A 7,727-nucleotide genomic window follows, 5' to 3' on the forward strand; every position below is an offset into this window, starting at 1 on the left:
GATCTTATCAATTGATGCTGAAAAGGCATTTGATAAAGTCCAACACCCATTTATGATAAAAACTCTCAGTAAAATAGGAATAGAAGGGAAATTCCTCAACATAATAAAGGGCATTGATACAAAGCCAAGGGCCAACATCATCCTAAATGGAGAGAGTCTGAAAGCATTCCACCTGAGAATGGAAACCAGACTAGAATGCTCTTTATCACCACTCTTATTCAACATTGTGCTGGAGGTCCTAGCCAGAGCAATTAGGCTAGAAAAAGAAATAAAGGGCATCCAAATTGGTAAGAAAGAAGTAAAAGTATCTCTATTTGCAGTTGATATGATCTTAGAATCAGAAAACCCCAAAGAATCCACAAGAAAACTACTGCAACTAATAGAAGGTTACAGCAAAATATCAGGATATAAGATAAACACACAAAAATCAGTAGGATTCTGTCATGGATTGAATTATGTCCCCCCAAAAATATGTGTATCAACTTGGTTAGGCCATGATTCCCAGTATCGTGTGGTTGCCCTCCATTTTGTGATTGTAATTTTATGTTGAGAGGATTAGGGTTGGATTGTAAAAACACCCTTACTCAGGTCATCTCCCTAATCCAAGGTAAAGGGAGTTTCCCTGGGGTGTGGCCTGCACCACCTTTTATCTCTCAAGAAATAAAAGGAAAGGGAAGCAAGCAGAGACTTGGGAACCTTATACCACCATGAAAGCAGCACCAGGAGCAGAGGACTTCCTTCGGACCTAGGGTCTCTGCACCTGAGTTGCTCCTCGACCAGAGAAAGACTGATGACAAGGAATCTTTCTCGAGAGCTGACAAAGAGAGAAAGCCTTCCCCTGGAGCTGACACCCTAAATTTGGACTTGTAACCTACTAGACTGCGAGAGGATAAAGTTCTCTTCGTTAAAGCTATCCACATGTGGTATTTCTGTTATAGCAGCACTAGATGACTAAAACAGACTCCTCTATGCCAGCAAAGAGAACTTCAAAGAGGAAATCACCAAATGAATACCATTTACAATAGCCCCCCAAAAGATAAAATACTTAGGAATAAACCTGACTAGAGATGTAAAAGACCCATACAAAGAAAAGTAGAAGACACTACTGCAAGAAACTGAAAAAGGCCTACATAAGTGAAAAACATACCATGCTCATGGATAGGAAGACTCAACATTGTGAAAATGTCAGTCCTACCCAAAGCAATCTACAGATACAATGCAATCCCAATCCAAATTTCAACATTTTTTAATGAGATGGAGTAACAAATCACCAATTTCATATGGAAAGGGAAGAGGCCCCAGATAAGTAAAGCATTCCTGGAAAAGAAGAATAAAGTGGGAAGCCTCACACTACCCAATTATAGAACCTGTTATAACACCATGGTAGTCAAAAAAGCTTGGTACTGGTACAACAACAGGTACATAGACAATGGAACAGAATTGAGAATACGGATGTAAATTCATCCACTTATGAGCAGTTGATATTTGACAAGCCCCAAAATCTGTTAATTGTGGGAAAGATAGTCTCTTTAACAACTGGTGCTGGCATAACTGGATATCCATCTGCAAAAAAAAAAAAAAAATGAAATAAGACCCATACCTCACACCATGCACAAAAACTAACTCAAAATAGATCAAAGACCTAAATATAAAATTTAAAACGATAAAGATTATGGAAGAAAAAAAAGGGACAGCACTAGGAGCCCTAGCACATGGCATAAACAATATACAAAACATTACCAACAATGCACTAACACCAGAAAAGAAACTAGATAACTGGGAGCTCCTAAAAATTAAACACTTATGCTCATCAAAAGACTTCACCGAAAGAGTAAAAAGACAACCTAACAGACTGGGAAAAAAAAATTTGGCTATGACAAATCCAATCAGCATCTAATCTCTGAAATCTACAAGATACTGCAAAACCTCAGCAATGGAAAGACAAACAACCCAATTAAAAAATGGGCAAAGGATATGAAGAGGCACTTCACCAAAGAAGACATTCAGGCAGCTAACAGATACTTAAGGAAATGCTCAAGATCATTAGTCTTTAGAGAAATGCAGATCAAAACTACAATGAGATACCATCTCACTCCAACAAGGATGGCATTAATCCAAAAAACACAAAATAATAAATGTCGGAGAGGCTGCGAAGAGATTGGAACTCTTATACACTGCTGGTGGGAATATAAAATGGTACAACCACTTTGGAAATCTATCTGGCATTTCCTTAAAAAGTTAGAAATAGAACTACCATAAACCAGAAATCCCACTCCTTGGAATATATCCTAGAGAAATAAGAGCCTTTACACGAACAGATATATGCACACCCATGTTCATTGCAGCACTGTTTACAATAGCAAAAAGCTGGAAGCAACCAAGGTGTCCATCAACAGATGAATGGATAAATAAATTATGGTATATTCACACAATAGAATACTACTCATCGATAAAGAACAGTGATGAATCTGTGAAACTTGGAAGGCATTATGCTGAGTGAAATTAGTCAGATGCAAAAGCACAAATATCGTATAAGACCACTATTATAAGATCTTGAGAAATAGTTTAAACTGAGAAGGACACATTCTTTTGTGGTTATGAGAGGGGGGAGGGAGGGAGAGTGGGAGAGGGTTATTTACTGATTAGTTAGTAGATAAGAACTACTTTAGGTGAAGGGAAGGACAGTACTCAATACAGGGAAGGTCAGCTCAACTGGACTGGACCAAAAGCAGTTTCCTGGATAAACTGAATGCTTCGAAGGTCAGTGGAGCAAGGGCGGGGGTTTGGGGACTATGGCTTCAAGGGACATCTAAGTCAATTGGCGAAATAAATTCTATTAAGAAAACATTCTGCATCCCACTTTGAAGTGTGGTGTCTGGGGTCTTAAATGCTAACAAGTGGCCATCTAAGATGCATCAATTGGTCTCAACCCACCTGGATCAAAGGAGAATGAAGAACACCAAGGTCACAAGATAATTATGAGCCCGAGAGACAGAAAGGGCCACATGAACTAGAGACTTATGTCATCCTGAGACCGGAAGAACTAGATGGTGCCCAGCCACAACCGATGGCTGCCCTGACAGGGAGCACAACAGAGAACCCCTGAGGGAGCAGGAGAACAGTGGGATGCAGACCCCAAATTCTCATGAAAAGACCAGACTTAAAGGTCTGACTGAGACTAGAAGAATCCTGGTGGTCATGGTCCCCAAACCTTCTGTTGGCCCATAATAGGAACCATTCCTGAAGACAACTCATCAGACATGGAAAGGACTGGACAATGGGTTGGAGAGAGATGCTGATGAGGAGTGAGCTACTTGTATCAGGTGGACACTTGAGACTGTGTTGGCATCTTCTGTCTGAAGGGGAGATGGGAGGGTAGAGAGGGTTAGAAACTGGCAAAACGGTCATGAAAGGAGAGACTGGAAGAAGGGAGCGGGCTGACTTATTAGGGGGAGAGTAAATGGGAGTATATAGTAAGGTGTATGTAAGTTTATACGTGAGACTGACTTGATTTGTAAACTTTCACGTAAAGCACAATAAAAATTATTAAAAAAAAAAAAGCTAGAAATAGAACTACTATGCGATCCAGCAACCCCACTCCTTGGAATATATCCTAGAGAAATAAGAGCCCTCACACGAATAGATATATGCACACCCGTGTTCACTGCAGCTTTGTTTACAATGGCAAAAAGATGGAAACAACCTATGTGCCCATCGACTGGTGAATAGATAAACGAATTATGGTATATTCACACAATGGAATACTATGCAACGATAAAGAACAATGATAAACCCCTGAAACATCTCATTACGTGGATGAATCTGGAAGGCATTATGCTGAGTGAAATTAGTCAGTCACAAAAGGACAAATATTGTATGAGACCATTATTATAAGAACTCAAGAAAAGGTTTAAAAACAGAAAAAAATTCTTTCATGTTTGCAAGTGTGGGGAGGGGGGTGATGGATATTCACTGACTAGATAGTAGATAAGAATTATTTTAGGTGAAGGGAAAGACAACCAACAACACAGGGGGAGTCAGCACAACTGGATTAAACCAAAAGCTAAGAACTTTCCTGAATAAAACCAAATACTTCAAGGGACAAAGTAGCGGGGAGGGGGACTGGGGACCATGGTTTCAGGGGACATCTAGGTCAATCGGCATAACAAAGTGTATTTAGAAAACACTCTGCATCCTACTTTCGTGAGAGGCATCTGGGGTCTTAAAAGCTAGCAAGCGTCCGTCTAAGATGCATCAATTGGTCTCAACCAACCTGGAGCAAAGAAGAATGAAGAGCACCAAAGACACAAGGAAAATATGAGCCCAAGAGACAGAAAGGGCCACATAAACCAGAGATTCCATCAGCCTGAGACTGGAAAGAACTAGATGGTACCCAGCTCCCACCAATGACTGCCCTGACAGGGAACACAACAGAGAACCCCTGATGGAGCAGGAGAAAAGTGGGATGCAGAACTCAAATTCTAGTAAAAAGATCAGACTTAATGGTTTTAGACTGGAGGGACCCCAGAGGACATAGCCCCAAGACTCCCTGTTAGCCCAGAACTAAAACCATTCCTGAAACCAACTCTTCAGATACAGACTGGACTATGAGACATAAAATGACACTGGTGAGAAGTGTGCTTCTTAGCTTAGGTAAAGACATGAGACTATGTGGGCAGCTCCTGTCCAGAGGCGAGATAAGAAGGGAGAGGGGGACAGGAGCTGGTTGAATGGACACGGGGAATACAATGTGGAGAGGAGAAGTGTACTGTCACATTGTAGGGACAGCAACTAGGGTCACGTAACAATGTGTGTATAAGTTTTTGTAAGAGAAAAAATGTTTTGTAAAAACTGTCACTTAAAGCACAATAAAAACAGAAAAAAAAAGTAAGATTGATAATATAATGAAACAATCCCTTGGTGGTTCGAAAAAATGACTGAAAGGCAACAACTTAAAATAATCCATCAAACATTCATGTTTAATATATACTTATTCTTTTATTTTTGTTGTTGAGAATATATACATCAGAACATACACAAATTCAACAACTTCCACATGTACAATTCAATGACATTGATTATATTCTTTGAGTTGTGCAACTTTTCTCCCTCTCCTTTTCTCAGTTGTTCCTCCATTAACATAAACTCACTCCTCCCTAGGTTTCCTATCTAATCTTTGAAGTTGCTGTTGTCAATTTGGTCCCATATAGCTGGATCTTAAAAAAGTACAGTGCTCAAAGCAGGCATTCTTTACTCGTTAAGCTAAACTATTGTTTGGTTTTGTTGAAACCATATTGGCATAGCGGATAAGAGCTACAGCTGCTAAACAAAAGGTCAGCCGTTCAAGTTTACTAGGCACTCCTTGGAAGCCCTATGGGGCAGTTCTACACTGCCCTACTGGGCTGCTAAGAGTCAGAATCAACTCGATGGCAATGAGAAGGCTCCAGGGAATATTTTTGATTTAAGGTTTAAAGAGGATCAGGGCAATTGTTTCAGGGGCTTATCCAGTCTCCATAGCTCCAGAAATGGTGGGTTCCATAAAGAAGTCTTCCTTTTGATGACCCAGCAGACTGGGGTCTTACTGAGCATCTCCTTGTGGCAGGAACCCCATAGTTGCTGGGGAGGTAGAAGGGAAATGCAGTTGTTTATTTGCCAAGTTCCTGCCCCTCAGGGAGCTCAAAATCCAAAGAGAAAAGTAGCGGAGCAGTAAAAGAGACTGGTTACATACTAACACTCATGGCTGAAATGTTACAGACTGCCAGATACATTTTCAATTCCTTAACCTATTTGAGCTTCCCAACAACAGGCAAGCCTCCCATGGCATCTAGACCGATCACTTCGACATCATACAAATAGGTACTGAGGCTCAGGGATAGTTATCCATCCTGGTTCTCACTGGGACAAATCTAGAGTTGCTGGGCACCAAGACAGCTGTTTGAAGGCTGGAGACTGCTTGAGTCCTTCTAGTCTCACTCCCAACGACTACTACAGTGATGGGCAACAACACAGCAATAAAATAAAAAACTGATGCTCAGGCACAGAATGTGGAAATTATTTAACAATATCATTCATAGCACATGCAAGTAAAATTTTGAAGATCATTCAAAAACGGTTGCAGCAGTACATCGACAGGAGACTGCCAGAAATTGAAGACGGATTCGGAAGATGGCATGGAACCAGGGATACCATTGCTGATGTCAGATGGATCTTGGCTAAAAGCAGAGAACACCAGAAAGATGTTTACCTGTGTTTTACTGACTATGCAAAGCATTCAATTGTGTGGATCGTTAACAAATTATGGCTAACATTGCGAAGAATGGGAATTCCAGAACTCTTAATTGTGTTCATGGGGAAACTGTACACAGACCAAGAGTAAGTAATTCCAACAGAAGAAGGGGATACTGAATAGTTTAAAATCAGAAAAAGGTGCATCAGGGTTGTATCCTTTCACCATACTTATTCAACCTGTATTCTGACCAAATAACCCAAGAAGCTGAACTATATGAAGAAGAACTCAGCATCAGCGTTGGAGGAAGACTCATTAACAACCTTCCATATGCAGATGACACAGCCTTGCTTGCAGAAAGTGAATAAGACTTGAAGCAGTTACTGATGAAGATCAAAGACCACAGCCTTCAGTATGGATCACGCCTCAACATAAAGAAAACAAAAATCCTCACATCTGGACCAGTAAGCAACATCATGATAAAGGGAGAAAATATCGGAGTTGTCAAGGATTTAATTTTATTTGGATCCACAATCAATGCCCACGGAAGCAGCAGTCAAGAAATCAAAAGACGCATTGCATTGGGCAAATCTGCCTGCAAAAGACCTCTTAAAGATGTTAAAAAGCAAAGACGTCACTTTAGGAATTAAGGCACCTGATCCAAGCCATGGTGTTTTCAATCGCCTCACATGCATGCGAACGTTGGACAATGAATAAGAACGATGGATGGGGAATTGACGCCGTTGAATTACGGCGTTGGCGAAGAATATTCTATATACCATGGACTGCAGAAGAAATAACAAATCTGTCCTGGAAGAGTACAGCTAGAATGCTCCTTAGAAGCAAGAGTAGTGAGACTTCCTCTTGCTTACTTTGGACATATTATCAGGAGGGACTGGTCCCCGGAGAAGGGCATCATCTTGGTAAAATCGAGGGTCAGCGAAAAAGAGGAAGATCCTAAACAAGCTGGATTGATACAGTAGCTGCAACAACGGGCTCAAACGTAACAACAACTGTGAGGATGGCGCAGGAACAGGCAGTTTCCTTCTGTTGTACCTAGTCCGAAACGACTCGGCGGCACCTAACAAGGAAGGATTTGCTGACCCCGGGAGGAAAGCGACATTCAAGGAGGCGAAGAAGGCTTTGAAGACGGCCTTCGCATCTTCCAGAACCAGTTCGCCCAACTGCCTCCCACCCAAGCCCAGACCGCTACTGCCCGTCCCAGGTTCTGTTCGTCCAGCCTCTCCCAGAGCCTCCGTTAAGCGTGAGAAGAGATACTGGCCTAGGTCGCTGCGGACACTATCCGCTCTCTGACTGGCCGAGGTCGAAAGAAGATCGCCCTCCCATTCGTCAGATGGCGAACCCTGACAAAGCCCATTGGCTGCGTCCTCCGCGGGTCTTCCTCCGCTTCGAGGGCGGGCTGAAGCAGCGAGAAGAGGGGCGGGCAATGAGCTCGCTGTTGCCGTGGTTACGCCAAGGCACGTGTGCAGTCCCGGAAGCG

Source organism: Loxodonta africana, chromosome 1 (assembly GCF_030014295.1).
Source record: "Loxodonta africana isolate mLoxAfr1 chromosome 1, mLoxAfr1.hap2, whole genome shotgun sequence".
In the NCBI taxonomy this organism is placed as follows: domain Eukaryota; kingdom Metazoa; phylum Chordata; class Mammalia; order Proboscidea; family Elephantidae; genus Loxodonta; species Loxodonta africana.